This window comes from Carassius gibelio, chromosome B19 (genome assembly GCF_023724105.1).
Source record: "Carassius gibelio isolate Cgi1373 ecotype wild population from Czech Republic chromosome B19, carGib1.2-hapl.c, whole genome shotgun sequence".
NCBI classification, from domain to species: domain Eukaryota; kingdom Metazoa; phylum Chordata; class Actinopteri; order Cypriniformes; family Cyprinidae; genus Carassius; species Carassius gibelio.
In genome coordinates, this window is record NC_068414.1 from 26,700,011 (window position 1) to 26,717,831 (window position 17,821).

The 17,821-nt window shown below is 36.1% G+C and overlaps 1 long non-coding RNA gene across 1 annotated transcript in view; it reads left to right on the forward strand.

Annotated features, from left to right (window-relative positions):
• LOC127979763 (uncharacterized) overlaps positions 1 to 16,601 on the forward strand; it is a 65,769-nt gene extending 49,168 nt beyond the window's left edge. Inside the window, exons 3-4 of the long non-coding RNA XR_008158865.1 lie at positions 15,833 to 15,995; positions 16,183 to 16,601. This is a non-coding gene — a long non-coding RNA (uncharacterized LOC127979763). The remainder of the gene's footprint in view (positions 1 to 15,832; positions 15,996 to 16,182) is intronic.
• The last annotated feature ends 1,220 nt before the right edge of the window (positions 16,602 to 17,821 follow it).

Here is a 17,821-nt window from a genome sequence, read left to right on the forward strand (position 1 = left end):
TAATCAGTATGTAATATTTTTCAATTCATGTCATGAAACATTTTATTTATAATTTCTTTCTTGTCATGACATCAACAGCTAAGCCAGAACAGCTTAGAGTGGCATGGTTAAATGGGAATTTCAGAAAAAATTCAGATACTGTCACATTTCAATTTTTCAGCTGTTAGATACAGTGACAACCCACATACAGGCTGGCAAGAAATCTTATATTTCTAGAAACAAAGCAGAATTATGGATTGCTGTATATTTATAGCGATTATTAATATAGGTCAACATAAATTTCCTGTTGTTTATTGCTAATTCCTTTTAATCATAAATGTAATTTATAAAACTACTAGACATGTTAAAATGTGTAAAAATATGTAGATATATTCATCTATATATTTAAAAATGCTAGGAAAATGTTGGTTGTTGTTAGTTTTGCACCTTAGAGTACTTAACAGTAAGATTTTTTGCACAGAATACTAATAATACACATTTAAATGAGTAATACAAAAAAAGTGGGTGAACTACTTCTTTAACCCTCAAGTGCCACATTTTCCTTGTAGAGTTTAAAATCGTTTTTTATTATTGTCAAGACTTTTAAATAATAAATTGAATAGTTTTGTAATCTACCGTAATCAAATGATCCCTCATAAATAAATGCATAAATTATTTTGTTTTGATTTAAAGTGCAATGTTTATTATATTCTATACAAGTATGTACATGTCATTCTAGCAATATAAAAAAGAGAGGGTCTGATAGAAACGAGGTAGAGGGAATAAGAAAGAAGCTCGGGCACAGTATTAGCTAGAGAAGGTTTATTATTCTCTGCAGCACTCAATCAAACATTGGCCCTATGAACAGAGAGTAATGCTAGAGAATCAACCTCAGGGCTTCTGTCTGTCTCTCTCTCTGTCTCTCTCTCGCTCTCTCTCTTTTATTCCTTACAGTGTGTGAGTGGTATCCATCTGTCAACTGTCAGTGCCAGTGAGAGATATCCAGAGCTGTCACATCGTGTCAGCTCTCTGAGCTGACGCCTTTTGCAGCTGCCTGGCCAACACACACACACACACACACACACACACCATCCCCAATGATGGCCAGAATGCAGGCGCACTAAATGGGGAAATAATGTGGCTGAAAGAAAGAAAGCAGATAAAAGCTGCATAAAAAAAATAATAATCGTGAGCCGGAAAAGAGATGGAGGGATGGCAGGAGCAGACAGATTGTACAGAGGGACGATGAGTCAGATCCAGTCTGTAGAACTCTGTGGATGAGAGACTGAGTTGGAGAACCATCAAAGTGCCTCGGATGGGGGGTTAGACGAGGGGCAGCGGGCATACGGGCAGCATGAGGAGGATTAACACGGAGAAAAGCCCGGAGATGGCTGTTTCAATGGCCATGAGATGAAAGGGATGAGTAGATATAGGACGAATATGTCCCTCTTCAACATGCACTGGTCGTCTGTTTCTCCTTCAGTCTGCAGATTAATGTTCTCGATAGAGTTTCTAAGACCCGCCTGACTTTGGCGTTAGAATGAATGGCTGTTAAACGGCTTGATGTAGCTATTTGGCTCTAGTCCCAGCTCTTAAAAATGATCTCCTTCTCCTTGTCTACTTTCAATCATTAGTGAAGATCTTCATAAGGTCTGGATAACTAAAAGCAAGACGGCTTCGACTCCTTCAAAACCACTGTCGCTTGGATCTTTTTGAAGTTTGGAAAAGCGCCAGTTGAATGTTGAGAGATCAGAGCAGGACATTCCCGCCTGACTTCCTATCTTGATTTCACTCAACAGGAAGCAAGAAGTCAGGTGTGGCCGGGGGAAACAAAGCTACAGCTTATGTTTAAGACATCCAACTCTGGGGCCAGATTTGAAGGATTAGTTCACCCCAAAATTAACATCCTGACATGATTTACTCACCCTTATGTTGGACTGAACCTGCATGCTGTTTTTTTTTTTTTTTTTTTTCTTTCATGTTAAATAGAAAGTTGCTTGTCTAGATTCTTGAAGTGGAAGAACATAGTGCCGCATGTTGATTTGGAGGTATACTCTCTGGCATTCAATGCCTAAAGACAGAGGGTCAAGTGTTTAAATACTGTGTCTTCCCTATCTGACAAAACATGATGAAAAGTACTGTGTTAGTGCAGAAAATGAGCATGTGTGAGAAAGAGAGATAATTCAAGATTAAGAGATGACTTTGATGTATATGTGAGTTTTGTAACACTTGAAAATTTCCACATTTGCATCTGCAACCTCAGTAAAACTGATCTCCACCACTCAGAGTAAGGTGTGTGTCTTCCACTAGCAAATGTGCAGTTGGACTTGATATCAAAGGAGAATTTCACCCTAAAATGAAATTCAAGTTTATTTGTATAGGGTTTTTCATGATACGAATCGATGCAAGGCAGCTTACAGAAAATTTAGTTTCTACAATATATTTAGTAGTAGCTAATCAGTTGTGACCATGTCAAACTGATGTACATATGGCAGAAATGTACAGTCAAATTCAGTTAATGATGTAATCAAACAGACTATGAAAACTATTAACAGCAGTGATTATATTGCAATCAAACTTGTAGCAAGAAAAAAAAAAAAAAACACAAATAGAGACATAATTAGCGTAGCTGCTGTTCCAACCAAGCAAAAATGATTTGTTCACCCCAAGCTAATGAATAATAATGTGCATTTGATCAGATAGCCTATAACAGCAGTTCAAGATTATGAGATGCATTGTTTGAATGCTTGACCAAAGGCATGCGTTTTTAATCTAGATTTGAACGGAGAGAGTGTGTCTGAACCCTGAACATCATCAAGAAGGCTATTCCAGAGTTTGGGAGCCAAATGTGAAAAAACTCTGCCTCCTTTAGTGGACTTTGCTATCCTATGAACTACCAAAAGTCCAGCGTTTTGTGACCTTAGGAAGCATGATGGATTGTAGCGTGGTTCAAGACTAGTTAGGTACTGTAAGCAGGAGCTAAAACATTAAGGGCCTTGTAGGTTAGTAATAATTTTTTTGTAACTGATACAGAACTTAGGTAGGTAGCCAGTGCAGAGACTGTAAAATTGGGGTAATATGACCATTAAAATAAATGTAGTATGATCATAAAATTAAAGTACTGTCATCATTAACTCACCTATTTATCATATGGCATACCACTAACTTTCATGGCGCTTCTCTTTTTCGCTACCTCTTTTGAGGTAATTTTTGGATTGAAGATTACCTCAAACAAATGGCTTTTCCTTTTGTTATTCACATAAACAGGTGAGTGTTTATTTGTTTATTTTTGCAATTGTGAGCATTATAGTTTGTTGGTGAAATTGTGTAATTGTGCATATTTTCTTAATGGTTCACTACCTTTACGGTGCTTTTTTCCTTTTTGGTGTTTGCTATTTAAAACCGCTTTTCACTTTCATTTTCACTTTCAAAATTTCTCTCTTTATTCACCACAGAAGGTTTGGATGCCAGGGTAAGTATATGATGACAGGATTAGCCATTTTAAGTGAACTATACATTATCAAATTGAACCATTACCTCCCATAGACAATGCATTAGAAACACTCTCACATAATGTTTTTTTTTTTTTTTATATTTGATGCAAAGGTGATGTAATGCAATGTATAGTGTTATAAGTGTACATACATTTAAAAAAAATCAAAACATCAAAAACTTTTGAGGATTTACAATGCTGATGACCGTTAAACGCGGTCAGTCTTGTGAAAAGGGTTGGTCCTTAGGGTTTCTTAAGATGAAAAATGATGTGTTGTGAAAGTTAAAGCTAAAAAGTCCACACAAAATTAGTAAAGCTGTTGTTAAAGGGTTTTGTAAATGGAATAATGTGTGATTGTGTACTTTTTTTTTTACAGGTTTTTCACATATTTATTTATTTGTAGGTGCCTGACATTTAAAATCACCATCCACTTTCAACAGCAGCTCAGATGTTCTGCAGAATGTCTCCTTGTGTTCCACCAAAGAAAAAAGGTGAGCAAATAATGACAGGTACTATTTTCATCTTTGAGTGAACCATACCTTTAAGGTTTCTGAAGATTAAACATGATGTTTTTTGAGAGTTAGAAAGTCTGCAAGAAAGTAGTGTAGATGTTGTTTGTGTAGTTTGTATGCGGAATAATGTGTGATTGTGCACATTTTCTTACAGGTTCACACACACACACACACACACACGCACCAGGAGGGATCTGAAGCCCACGCGATACAGACACCTCAACCGAATGTAAAACAAACACACTCGATTTCACTCTTCAAAAAGACGTTCACCACCTTCAAAGCTTTACGACGAAAGCGGAGCGGAACGCTCCAAAACACAGGCAACAAACAACTCGTTTATACATTCTCCTAATTCCTCTCCGACGGGCCTCGATGTCTTTCTTCAGCAACAGACTGTTGGGGATCACGGCTCCAACGTTGCGGTTTTAAGACTCCCGTCTCCCCTCCCCGCTCCTCCGTATCTCTGTGATAAACGCCAGAGCAAATTCAAAGCCAAACAAACACGGATTCAAAGAAAGATTTTTGTGGCAACTTAAGGAAAGCGTATGTTCGTGACAACGTGTCGCCGGGGAGTTTGTTCAGTCGGTGCTCGCTCAGATAGACCCTGGCTGCTCATCCTGAGCAGGGAAGTGCATTTGCTTGATTATCATTAAAAAAAGAGAGATGATGTCTTCAGAAGTCAGAGGGGATATTTATCAGACTCGCAGTTGGAGACGTGATGGCGTGTCTCTTCTAATAGAACAGCCTCAAGGCTCTGGGCCTGTGTGTGCAGGTTATGATCCCATGAGAAGTGAATAAGTAAAGCGCTGACTGATCACATGTATTTACTTCATGCTTGCCTTTTGTCCTGTAATGAATATCAATGAATGAAACGGCGAATGTGGATGGGTAACGTATGCTATTAGATGGCATACTTATTCAGATGAATATTACTGCAGCATAAAGTGGTGCAGACTATATGACACAACAGATAAGGCTTTTTATCATTTACATTTACTATTATAAACCATAGTTCATAACAAAATAAAACTGTAAATTCATAATAAATTACTAAAGGATCTCTTTCAGCAAGCTGAGAAAAGCTGCTTTGCTGGTTTGAACTGGTCTTACAGCCTGCAGTAAAACAAACCAGACTGGTTTAATGTTTCTTAAAGCAGGGTTTGTTGAAATCTTTTCAACATTCACCTGTCTGCAATCCATTTTACTTCAGTAACTGACACATTTATGAGTAAAAATCATATTCACTGAGAACAAATGGAGGCAGGATATTTCATCATGGGGCTAAAACAAAGTTGAGCTAAAACAAAGTTGTTTAAACAAATTACTACATTTGGAAAATGTTCGAAATTTTGGTTTTAATATATACTGATGAATCATACGCAGTAAAACCAGGAAAGTTTTAATAATAAATGCGGATACCACGGTAATTTTTCTTAACGTGGTAAAGGAATTGTTTGGGGCTAAATTTAAGATCACATGTTTGTGAATGAGAAATGAATTTCTAATGATGTAATCAAAGTTAGGAAGATTTACAACGATTCCTTTTTTATTACTCGCTGCATTCTCTTGCAGACTAGGCTGTGAAAGCACCGTAAATCACTCTATTTTTATAGGTGCATATATTTATTTTATTTGCACGACATACTTTTACTACTGCTTGCTCAAACTTTCTACCAAACAAAAGGAAAAACAACATGACCTGTTATCAATTTTTATTTAAAATCCCATACCTGTCTGAAAGCAAATGTTCAGACAAGAAAGAAAAGCTCACAAAGACGGAGAGGAGGGAGCGCCGCAGGAAAGTTCCACATGCAATCTTTTTTGTTTGTTTGCGAGTGTAAACGCAGTTGTGATGAAATATTGATGCTCCCTTCCAAACTGTCTTGTAAGTCGTCTCCGTTCTTTCAGGCTTTCCATCTGTAGCACCTGAGGAAGAGGACGGGAACGCCGAGCTGTCAGGAGAGATGAGCTCACGCTCTCTGCGGCAGGCTGTCAAATGCGACACATCCTCTTCAAGAGCAGACACAAGAGCAAACTTCCGCTATACTCCTCGATCTTTGTCTCTTTGTCTATCTGTGACGTTATCTTTCTTTCTTTATCTGTTCTTCTCCTTTACACTTTCTATTTGAATTGTAGGACAGTAGCTATGGCAGACTTGTGCATAATGACCTATGGAATCAGAGGTGTCCTTCATTTGTAGGTAATTAACTTTTTTTAATGATTTGATTGATAACGTGACTTTTGGGATCAGGGCATTTTGGTGACCCTTTTTTTTTTTTTTTTTGAGGAAGCCTAGTACCAGTTCTAGCTTATTTGGTGCATGAGTTGACATAAGACCAAAGAGAAGAAAACAACAGATTTTATACATACACCAAGGCAAAATTTTATTTAAACGTAAAATTAAAACAAAATTAAAACGAAAAAAATGCAAAATATTAACACAAATCTTGGTGATACTAAAATAACATTATTTTTCAACCTTTTTTCTTTTTTTTTTTCTTTTTTTTTTACGATTTTATTATTTAGAAGTAACTTCACTTAAAATTGACCTATGTGAATGTGCATGAAGCTTCGGAAAAGTTTCAGATGAGGAATGAAATTGTCATTGATCTTTTAGGAGTTAATTGTAAACTGTAAATGAAAACATACTGGAACTTTTAGAAAGAGATTATTTTTGCAGGTTAGTTTCAATTTCATCAAGCTTCAGGATGTTCAGGACAGAAGAAAGAAATACGTATGGGTTTGGAACAATATAATTGTGAGGACATGATTTTTGGTGACCCTAAACAAAATAGGTATTTTTAAATATAAATGCTGATTAAAAATTTTAGGTAATTAGAAACAAATAAAGACATACTTGTTCATATACCTCAGCTCGCCTGACATCTCTCTATTTTCTTTGTTTGTGCTCTCTGTTATATTACTGCCGACTATCATTTGCAAAGTGTTGTCTGGCATTTGTGCCTTTCTCTATTGGCTTTGCATGCTTGGCTAGCTGCGCTTGAACCTCTCAGCAGAACAGACCTAGGCTTTTTTTAATAAGGTCCCTCATGAGAAATCTTCCTCATCTGAGCAGGAGCATGTCTAGAGGGCAGTTAAAGAAGAGAAATAGAGGAGGTAACAGAAATAAAAAGATGAGGAGATATAGACAGAAAGTAGGAGAGACTGATGAGGGAAGGGGAAGAACGTGATGCGTGATTGAGTTTGTGCAGTCTCTCTCTATGAGAGGTGAGAGCTGCTCTATCAGGGGACAGGAAAAGGCATTCGGAGTGTTACATGTTTGTCACGGTGGGCGACATTGGCATCTGTCACGCAACCTTTGGCAACACTTGCAATAACCCTCTCCGTTCCAGAGAGTACGAGACAAAAAGAGACTTTGAAAATGAGAGAGATTTGCAGAGTGCTGCAGTTGTAGTGCGCAAGCTCAAGGGCTGAATCCACTCTGTCCTGTCTGAATAAATCGGTTCCTTAAAGCCTCAAAATTTGAAAATGACTAAATAATAAATGTTAAAGTAAAAAAGAGATCCCTTGCTTTTTGTAATTCCCAGTTCTATGGTATTCACATTTGGTACTTTGTGTTCCTGAATAGGACAAAAGAATCAAAATGATCCATTTCCTTCCTAATTCATGGAAACGGAGAGGGGGAGGAGGGCTCCTGTCAGGAAGGAGACATGGAGCGCTGGTCAGTATATCAGGGAGTTTTAATTAACAGCTCAGTGATGAGGATTGAAACAGCCCTCGTGTCGTTTACCACTCTACGGGACCAGATCAAACCAAACTCACCGCAGTAAGTCAGAATGTACCATCATTTACCTGAATTTATTGGTCATAATCATGAGACTTTGCCCAGGTCTGTTTGTTATTATTATTATTATTATTATTATTATATTAATAATAATTATATTATTAAAAAAAATAAAACCTCAATTAGTGTAACTATGAGTAATAATAACAATAGATATCAAATTTAGTTTGTTTATATTAGTGTTAGTATTAATAGAATTATTTGTACAGCTCTTTGGTCAACTTTGGTTGTTTTTAAATGTGCTTTATGCTGTATTATATTGTAATACATTTATAATAATCATAGTGCGAAGAACAAAACTGCATATTTATATGAATATAAATAGTAATCACTGTTAATAATAGTATTCTTAAAAAGGAAAAATAGCATAGTAAAAAATAAAATTCGTTATTTCTTAATCTTTCTTGAAGTAGTGCTAAATATCATTTTAGTAGACTTTTCTGTGTCCATTCATCCTAAATAGTTTAAAAAGTAAATACCTACTTTTTCCTCTCTCTCCCTCTCTCTCCCTCTCTCTCTCTCTCTGATAGATACGTATTGATTTTAAATATTATAATCATATGAAAATTATAAACATTATTCTTTTGAGGAAATGTGGTGTTATAATGTGCTCTGTTTTCTGTTAGTTGTGTTTGTTTTCTTTAAAAATTTATATTGTAATTTTATTGTGTGGTGAATTATATTTGTTAAAATAAAAAAATCTCTTTCTCTCTCTCTCTCTCTCTCTCTCTCTCTCTTTCTCTCTCTCTCTCTCTCTCTCTCTCTCTCTCTCTTGATAAACAGCTCCACTCAGCCATCTATAAAATACTGGCACTGAAATCAGCAGCATTTGCATATGGTAATTATTCTGTGAATCAGGCTACCTTTATTACTACCACAGAAATCTACTGTCAGCAGACAAGCATACATCACTACATCGAGGACATACAGTAAGCGTATATCTGCATTAGTGTATGGCCCAAAAGAGACAGATGGAGGAGACACATACAGTATACTCAAACTTACAGTACATTGTAATACATTATTGTAACGCACCTGTTTGTTTATTTATTGGGACCTTTGTAGTGCCATTAGAATTAATATATTTCTGAATGCAATCTTCAAATATCTATCATTAAGAGGAGTTGCGTTTGTTTCCAAAGCTGCATTTGTGTCCTTCTGCACAGCAGGGTTTTATTGCTTTGATAAAACTTATACTAGAATATAAAAAATTGGACACTAATTTGACCAAAAAACTCTGCTAGAAGAGTACAATAGCGAAAATTTGCTGAAAACTTACTCACCCTCAGACCATCCAAGATGCATGTGATTTTTTTCTTCATCAGAACAGATTTTGAGAAATGTAGCATTAGATTTACCAATGGATCCTCTACAGTGAATGGGTGCCGTCAGAATGAAAGTCTAAGGAGCTGATAAAAACATCACAATAACTCGCAAGTACACAACACGGCTCTAGTCCATCAGTTAAAGTATTGTAAATCGAAATGCTGCATGTTTTTAATACAAAAATTCATCATTGATTTGTTTTTAACTTTAAACTATTGCTTCAGTCTAAAATACGAATTCATGATAAATATATATTTTTTTCTCCAGTGAAAAAGTAATCTAGTCTTAATTTAAGAGAGAAATATGCACATATAAACAATCTTTTACAAGTGAAAACAGTCCAAAATTATTCTAACTAAATATGTCGGTGGACTCGAGTGAGATAATGCGAAATTTTTCCAAATCTATTCTGTTAAAAAAAAAAAAAAAACGACAAACTCATTTACATCTTGGATGGCCTAGGGGTGAGTACATTGTCAGCAAATTCTCATTTTTGGATGAATAATTCCTTTAAGTAACTAACCATCACACTGCTTCCACCAGAGCAGTGATGTGTTCAAACACACAACGGTGCATTTCTGTGAACCGTTCATTGTGCATATATCATACACGTACACTTACATACAAAAGGATGTTGTTTGCAGTCATTGTCACTAATGGTGTTTGCTGTGTGTGCCCCGGAGATGGTCTGATCATTTACTGACAACATCATTATCCGGAGCTTATTGATCCTGTCATACTGCTGGGAACAATAGCACGCGCACACACACACACACACACAGTCACTGCTTCGCTTTAATTAATAATTAAAGCAACACTGTTCATTTCAGAAATTGTCAGTAAACATCTTGCTCTTGTTTTCATTGTCAGCAGTGTTAAACACAATCATTACAGACATTCGAACCGAGACACAACATTGTATATTCTGCTATGACTTTTATTGCCAAATCTGTCAATATCAGCAAAAGTCAGGTTGTCTGCATCGTTGTGTGACCGTCATATGACTGGCCTGCGGTGACTATCCATTCAAGTTTCATGTAATGAAAGTGTTTGTCAGAAAGCATCATTTAGACAAAGCCTTTTCATAGATTTTTTGTTTTGTCTTGTTGTCAGAGTCATTTGAGGCTTCAATAATAATTTAATATAATGAAAGTTCAATTTATGTAAGGCATAATGTACAGTCCTTCGGTTGTTGTTATTATAAAATAAACCCAGATGTGGTGATCAGAGCCATGCAATACTCACATGTCAATATTAACTGAGAAGACACAATATTATTGTGGCAGACATATAAGAGATTGAATAGACGAAAAGTGTTAAAAATCAATGCATTGTTGGCATCCTAAAATGCCCCAAGTTAAGAAGTTGTGTGTGTTTAGAAAGGTGTGTTGCCTGTAATATGTTGTCTGAAGCTTAGTGGGATTAAATTATATGATGCTTTTTTTTATATATATATATATATATATGTAATTAATTGTACAAAATGAACCATTATATGTACATCTAAATTTAAATAGTCAACATAATTAATTATAATGGTTATTAGTTAAGACTGTAGCTCAGTGATTCCCTGTGATGCATTTATTAATTTAGCAGCATATTATATGCAACATATTATAATATGAGTAGCAGCGTAACGGCTGTTTGGTTTTCAGCATGTAAAGGAGGCACACATGCGCTCGTCACCAGGGTAACGCCTCACTGGACTTATTATGGGATTGTGTTGCTTTAGAGTCTGCCCTGAGTCCTATATCGCCTCAGCGTTGTCGCTTGAAACCTGCGCTCATGGGACTCCAGTCCAGGAGTCTTACTATTAATACACACCGGAGAGTTTTACTAACATACATTTACTTTCTCTTTCTGTCTCATCTATTCCACCTAGACAAGTATCTGTAGAATCGTGATGCTTTCTTGCTATTATGAATATATTCTCCTATTCCTATATTAGTATTCTGCTCCGTTTGCTGTCACTGTAACACATTTTTAGTAATTTTATTGGAAAGATAATGTAAATGTGCTTAATTAAAAAACCTGTTAATTGGTTAACGGTAAAACAATTTTATATTTAACAAGTGAATACATATGTGAAATGTTATTACGCACCAAATTAAATGTGATGCATAAGGCTTTTCTTAGTTATGTTTCTTACATTTGGGATGCATGTACATTATTGTTAAAAGTTTTGTTCTGTAGATTTTTTATGCTCATCAATGCTGCATTTATTTGTTCAGAAATACTGTTAAAACGGGGATGTTGTGAAATATTATTACTGAGTGTAAAATAACTGTCATATGGTCCTTCAGAAATCATTTTAATATGCTGATTTAGAGCTCAAGAAACATTTATTTTTATTACCAGTGTTGAAAACAGTTCTGCTGCTTAATGTTTTTTATGGAAACCATGATATTTATTTCTTTTATTTTTTGCAGGATTTTTTGATGAATAAAAGGTTCACAAGAACAGCATTTATTTGAAATTGAAAAGAATCTTTTATGGCGGTCTCAGTTGATCTGTATATTTAAAATTACAAAGCAGTTAGTTCAGGTAGGTTGGTAAATTAACATTATATAGATTCTATAACAAAAAAATATGCCTAAAACATAGTCAGTGCATTTAACAGTGTGCAGTCTCTCATCATCTCTCTTCACTTTCTGTCCCATGTTTTTCTTTCTTTCTTTTTTGGATCTGTTCTCTTGTTCATTTGCCCACTCTCGTTCAGGCTCCCTCTATCCTCTTTTCTTGCACTCCGTTTGTTCTTGGATCTCTCTTTCGTTCTCTTTCTCTCTCCTCTAAATGGGAGAGAGGAGAGCTCATGGCCTATATAGAAATCCCAGTGGGAGTGTATGAATCGCAGATCCTCTCTGAGTAGCTGTTTTGTCATGTTTCATATCATTCAACTAATAAAAGACAACTCCGTTTAATAACGACTCGGCGTCCCATAAGAGCATTGTTCTAAATGTACTGCAAACACAGTTGTTTGCTTCAGAACATGTTCTCTCTTTCCCCCGATTTCCCCTTCTTTGCGCAATTTGCAGTCACGCTCTCTTTCTTTGTCTCGCTCTCTGATTTTCTCTCTCTACTGAGATAAAGTGTAGTTGAAGAGTACTGAGCTACCATCCTGCCAGATGAGGAGATTTGGCTCTGGAGAGAGAGAGATCTTTAGAAACATGCTCGCTTTTGCAGTGGAATTATCTTGTCCTTTTGTATGTACAATTGTTGAGTTGAGTTTTGCTCCGTTTCCCGATTAGCTGGCTTTTCGGTCCTCCAGGGCATGGTCAAGATCTGCTTTCTGAAATGGGCAATGATGTCGCTTGCCCTACAGACTACATTCATATGACACGTCTGATTATTTGCAAAGCAACAAACCGAAGTGAAACCTTTCTGAAAGACGTTAAACAATATTCCATCATTCCCAGAGGAAAATTGTCTTGCTCTTTCATGGCTGAGGAGATGTAATGGAGGTTTCAGTTATGTTTCCTTTAAAGCTTGCACTTTGTTTCAGATGTTTCTTTTATCGTAAATGCATATTGATATATGTATAGTACCATTTAAATGTTTGGGGTCAGTAAGATTTTTTTGAACCGTGAAGATGAATTAAATTGATCAAAAATGTAATTAAAGGTTTTTATAATGTTGTAAAAGATTGTTATAAAAGACTATTCTTTGAGTTTTTTTATTCAGAAAAAAATACTAAATAAAGTAAGAGTTTCCACAAAAATAATCATTAATAAGGAATGTTTATCTAGCAGCAAATCAACATTTTATAATGCTTTCTGAAGGATCATGTGACACTGAATACTAGTGTAATGATGCTGAAAATTCAGCTTCGCCATCACAGAAATGAATTACATTTTAAAATAAATTAAAATGTAAATTAGGTATTTTAAATTTTAAGAATATTTTACAATATTACAGTTTTTAATTGATATTTGATTACATTAATGCGGCCTTGGTGAGCATAAGAGACTTCTTTCAAATTTTTGAAAAAATCGTACTGATCATAAACTTGTAAATAATATTTTTATATTGCTATAGCACACAGAAATAGCCTTTACTGGTAAATAATATACTCTGAACTTAAAATAGCATAACGTGTGCTGATTTTACTTGGACATTCACAATAGCGCAAATCAAAATTATTTTATTGTGCACTTGTGGACTTTGGCACTTTTTGCACTTACAAAAAGTTCAATTAAATGTTGTCTTTTCTATGGACATCCTGTTCAGGCTTTTTCTTTGCATGAATTTGGAGTCTATGGGATTAAACTGCTGTTTATGAGAGACTATCGAGATATTAAAGCAAAGTGTGATTCTGTCTCAGTGATTCAGCAATGACATGCTTGAACTAACAGCTCTGTCCTCCTCAAAATTCAAGATAATTTACTTAAGGACACAGAGAGATAGACAAAAAGCAAGAAATCAGAGGAGAAAGAGGGAGAGTTTAGATGCAACCCGATCAATACGTCAGTCAAAGGCAGCTCTGATTGATTTTTGTGTGTGTGTGTTTGTGTGTGTGCGTGCATGCGTGCGTGTGTGTGTGCATTCTAAAATGTGAGGGAATGCATACAGGAGCACAAAAACAAGACAGAATTTCTCAGAACCTCAAATGCCCTCCTAATCCACTTAACCAGACACCGACTGCGCTGAGAAACACTGTTTCCACACCTGTCCCCGTTTCCATTCAGACCAGGTGTGGGATAAAATCCGAGCTTCTCTGTCCAAGTGACCCTGAGCTTCTCTCCTGGCTCAGCGGCAGTTTTAAAGAGAGCTCCGAGAGCTTTATTGCTAAGTGGGCCTCGCCACACTAAAGTGGCCAGTGACTGTGTTTAACAGGACCATTAAGAACAGACAGACCGATCAATACGGTGAGGGAACAGGAGAGAAAGGAGATGTGTAGTTAGTGCATGACTGTCCCGAGGTGTCGGCAAATCTTAAACACACCGATCCCTCTGTCATCCTATTATTCTTTAATATACCTGACTCTGCTACAATTAAACCCAACCCTCTCAGGGCATAATGCGCACTGACCGTAAAACTGAACATGCCAACATTTCTTTACGTTTGATTTGCAATCAGACATATCTTATATCGCCGTGTAAATGCAGACAATTCCTTCCTAATTAGGGATAGTGTGCTTTAGTGATTAAACAATCCGAACTGATTTGGATTTATAGCCTAGCGGTGTCTGTGCGTTTATCTCAAACCAAATCATTGATCAATTTAGGTGTGTATAGCTAAAATCAAATATGATGACACAACAGTAACATTGGTTCCATGATGTCATGGTGTTAATTCATGTAACATGCAAGAACCAATGAGGTTTGATGCAGCTGATGTCATATTTGATTTAGGCTCTTAATACTGTGATTTTATTTGATTTGAGAGTGAAATAACCACTTTACATTTTTTTTCCTGAAGACTTGAATTAAGCCTTGGAGTTGTATGGATTACTATTATACTACGTTTATGTTTTGTTGTGTTTTTGTTTGTTTGTTTTTTTGAAAATTCAAGAATTTGGACCCCATTGACTTCTGTATAAACAGCTGTTCAAATTCTGATCTGCAGAAGAAAGACAGGTTTGAAATTATATATTATAAGTGATGACAGAATTTAAATTTTTAGGTGAACTATTTCTTCAAAGAGCCTTGAAGGCCTCAGTTATGGAGGTCAAAGATAAAGAAAGAAAGAAAGAAAGAAATCTGGGTTGATAATCAGACAATTGGTCAGTTTGGACTACAGATGCCACGATTTGTTAGAGGCCACCTTTGTGCCCTTGAGCAAAGTAACCCCTAACTTGCTCCATAGAGACTGTCCTCATCATAAAAATTTAATGTAATGTGCTATTAGATATAAAAATTAAACAAATATAGAAATTGGGCCAGTATTTCTAACCCAGGTGCTTTACATCATGAAACTGATTCGAGTAGTAGAGGTCACTGGAGAGCTGTTGTTGTAACTGTGCTAAAGAACGTATTACAGATCCTCCATATAAGGAAATGGTCCATATGGTGGAGTGCGTTATTAATCTCGTTTTGTTTTGCATTTTGAGTTAGTGTACTCTCACTGTATTCGGATCTCACACATCCAATAAATGGTCCAGACCCCAATAAATGGTTTGACAAGTGCAGTTTTCTTTCTTGTCATTTCCTTTTGAAACAAGACGTCTACATATTTAAAGTCGCAAGTGGAAGATCTTTGCCTCTTTATTGACATCTGTGTAAAATGGCATATAGACAAAAAAATAGGGTGGAGACTTCTATATCGGTTATATATTTCAGTTGTTGATTGGATGGAGGCAGGAATGCAAGCTTGCAGTCAACCGTAAGAAAGGAGGCAGGTTTAAGCAGACTCAACAATTGGAAAAGTCTGTCATTAAGCACCAGTGAGAAGACATTTTGATTAACAATTACAAGGTCTACGTTTGATAAACGTATGCAATGCATTTTGGTTTGATTTCCCCAAAAGAGAGAAAAAAAAATACTTCTTGGGTCCCAGTCTGAAGTCATTTTTTACTGACCAGAACTGCCTTTTCTTCAGTGGAAGCATTCGAAAGTCTCTACGTCGTGTTTTTAGATGCCACAGACTTCGCCAACACTACAGCGAGCATTTGTGTGTGTGCGAAAGAGACCAGGAAAGTGTGTAGCCTGCCTGTTTGACTGTTTACGTGGAGTGGTAGAGCTGATGTATTTATTTCTATCTCTCTCACTTCCTCAGAGGGTGGTGTATGAAGCTGTGTTTGCCTGCGGCAGATCCCCCTGGCAGTCTCTGAGAGCTGCCATCTTCTTCTGCCAGCCCTCCATTAGGCCTGTAAGGTGTGTCAGTCAGCGCTCGTACACAGGGGCTTATGGGAAGACTGCAGGGAAGTGAGGAGTGAACGGTAACTTGTATCACACACACACACGACTCACCCACACATGCCAGCGCGTGTCAAATTAGGACAAGCAGGGGACAATTAAACTCTCTGTCTCTTCCACACTCCCTCACACAAACACATATACACAAAGTTGGCTGTGGATGCAGTTGTCTCAGACCTCTTCCTCTTGTCTTCTCGTCTCTTTCTCCAGGTGATTATATGTACTGACTACTGCAACTCTACAGTAACACACTGTCTTACCCAGGTGCGATCAGCCGCGCTTCTAGACTGTTTACAGTGGGTGGCCGCAGTGAAGAGTGTGTGATGTGTCAAACTAGGTTTATAAAATATTTCACTGAAAGCATATGTCAGCAATAATAGTGCAGTATAGATGCTTAAATGTGTCAAATATACATTCTGCAATTTTATTTTTTTCTAAAGTGACTTACATTCTATTCAAGGCATACATTTTAGTGGTATTTTAATATTATTTATATATTGTTATTTGTGTGTGTGTGTGTGTGTGATTTTGATATGCTCTTTTGTCAACTGTATTATTAACTGTATTTTTATTTCAGTTTCAGCAATATTAGTACCTGTACTTCAAATTAAACTTTTTAGTCCAATTATTTGGCAAGGCAAAAAAAAAAAAAATCTCTTTTTTTTTTATCCAATATTTTTTATTCCACTTTAAACTATTTTTATTAAACTAGCTTCAGTTTTAGTTAACATTAATAACGTTGCCTAGAAATCAAATGTATGACTTTGGTGTTGGTAGCACCATGTTCTATTGTTGGAACTGCAATAGTAATACGAGTAATAAACTCAGCAATTATAGAGCCAACATCTGAAGTGAACTGCACAACTTCACCTGAGTTTGAGAACAATAACATTATTCAGCCAAATTCTGCCAAAGTCTGCTTACTCTACTTAAAAACACTTGCTGCCTTACAGACAGGGAAAAAGAGACAGTGCGCTGCCTCTGAAAAGTGGCTTACACCTGTGAGTTTGCTGAAAAGAAAAATCTCTTTGTCATCTCTCAGCAGGATATGTGCAGTTCAGCTAATCATATTTGCTTGAAAAAAAAATGCATTAGTTTGTTGAAGTTCATTTTAAAGGAGTTTGTATTGTACCAAGGTGCCTATTTTTAGGTAAAGGGCTAGTTCAGTGTAAATTCCAATGTTTTTCCAAACCTGTATGACTTTTTTCCATAGAACACAAAATAAGATGTTTAGTGGAATGTTCATGATGCTTTTTTTTTTTTGACGGTGACCGTAAATGGTGACCAAAAGCTTTCAAGCTCTAAAAAAGGTCAAAATAAAATAAAAATGAATAAAAGTGAATTTTAACCGTAATGTCCCAATATTTGATCAGATAAATGCAGCCTAAAGGTCTTTGCACACTGAGTCATATTCTACATCCTAAAAGTTAATCACGCACAGAAACCTTGCACACTAATTAAGTAATTAATCCATTAATTGATCATGCAAAAATAAAAAATTGCAAATCAATACAAAATGGAGTCTTGTGAGAAATTTTGTTGTCCGATCTCTTGGATGGACCCAATATTTCCTTGATCTTTTTATCTTTTAAAGAGGAAATATTGATAATATTGACATAATGTCATATTTTTTTTTTTTTACATGCAAAAATTTCGGATGAGAATTGCGGACTCAGTGTGCAATGGCCTTTTGTCAGCATGAGACCACAAACTCTACAATAAAAATGTAGATCTGTTAGTATATTGCTAAAAACTAAATATATATCTCGTGAAGGAGTGTAATATGATATGTTTTAGAATATGTGTAGTGCAAATTAGAATTGAGAGTCCGTTTTTTTTTTTTTTTCAG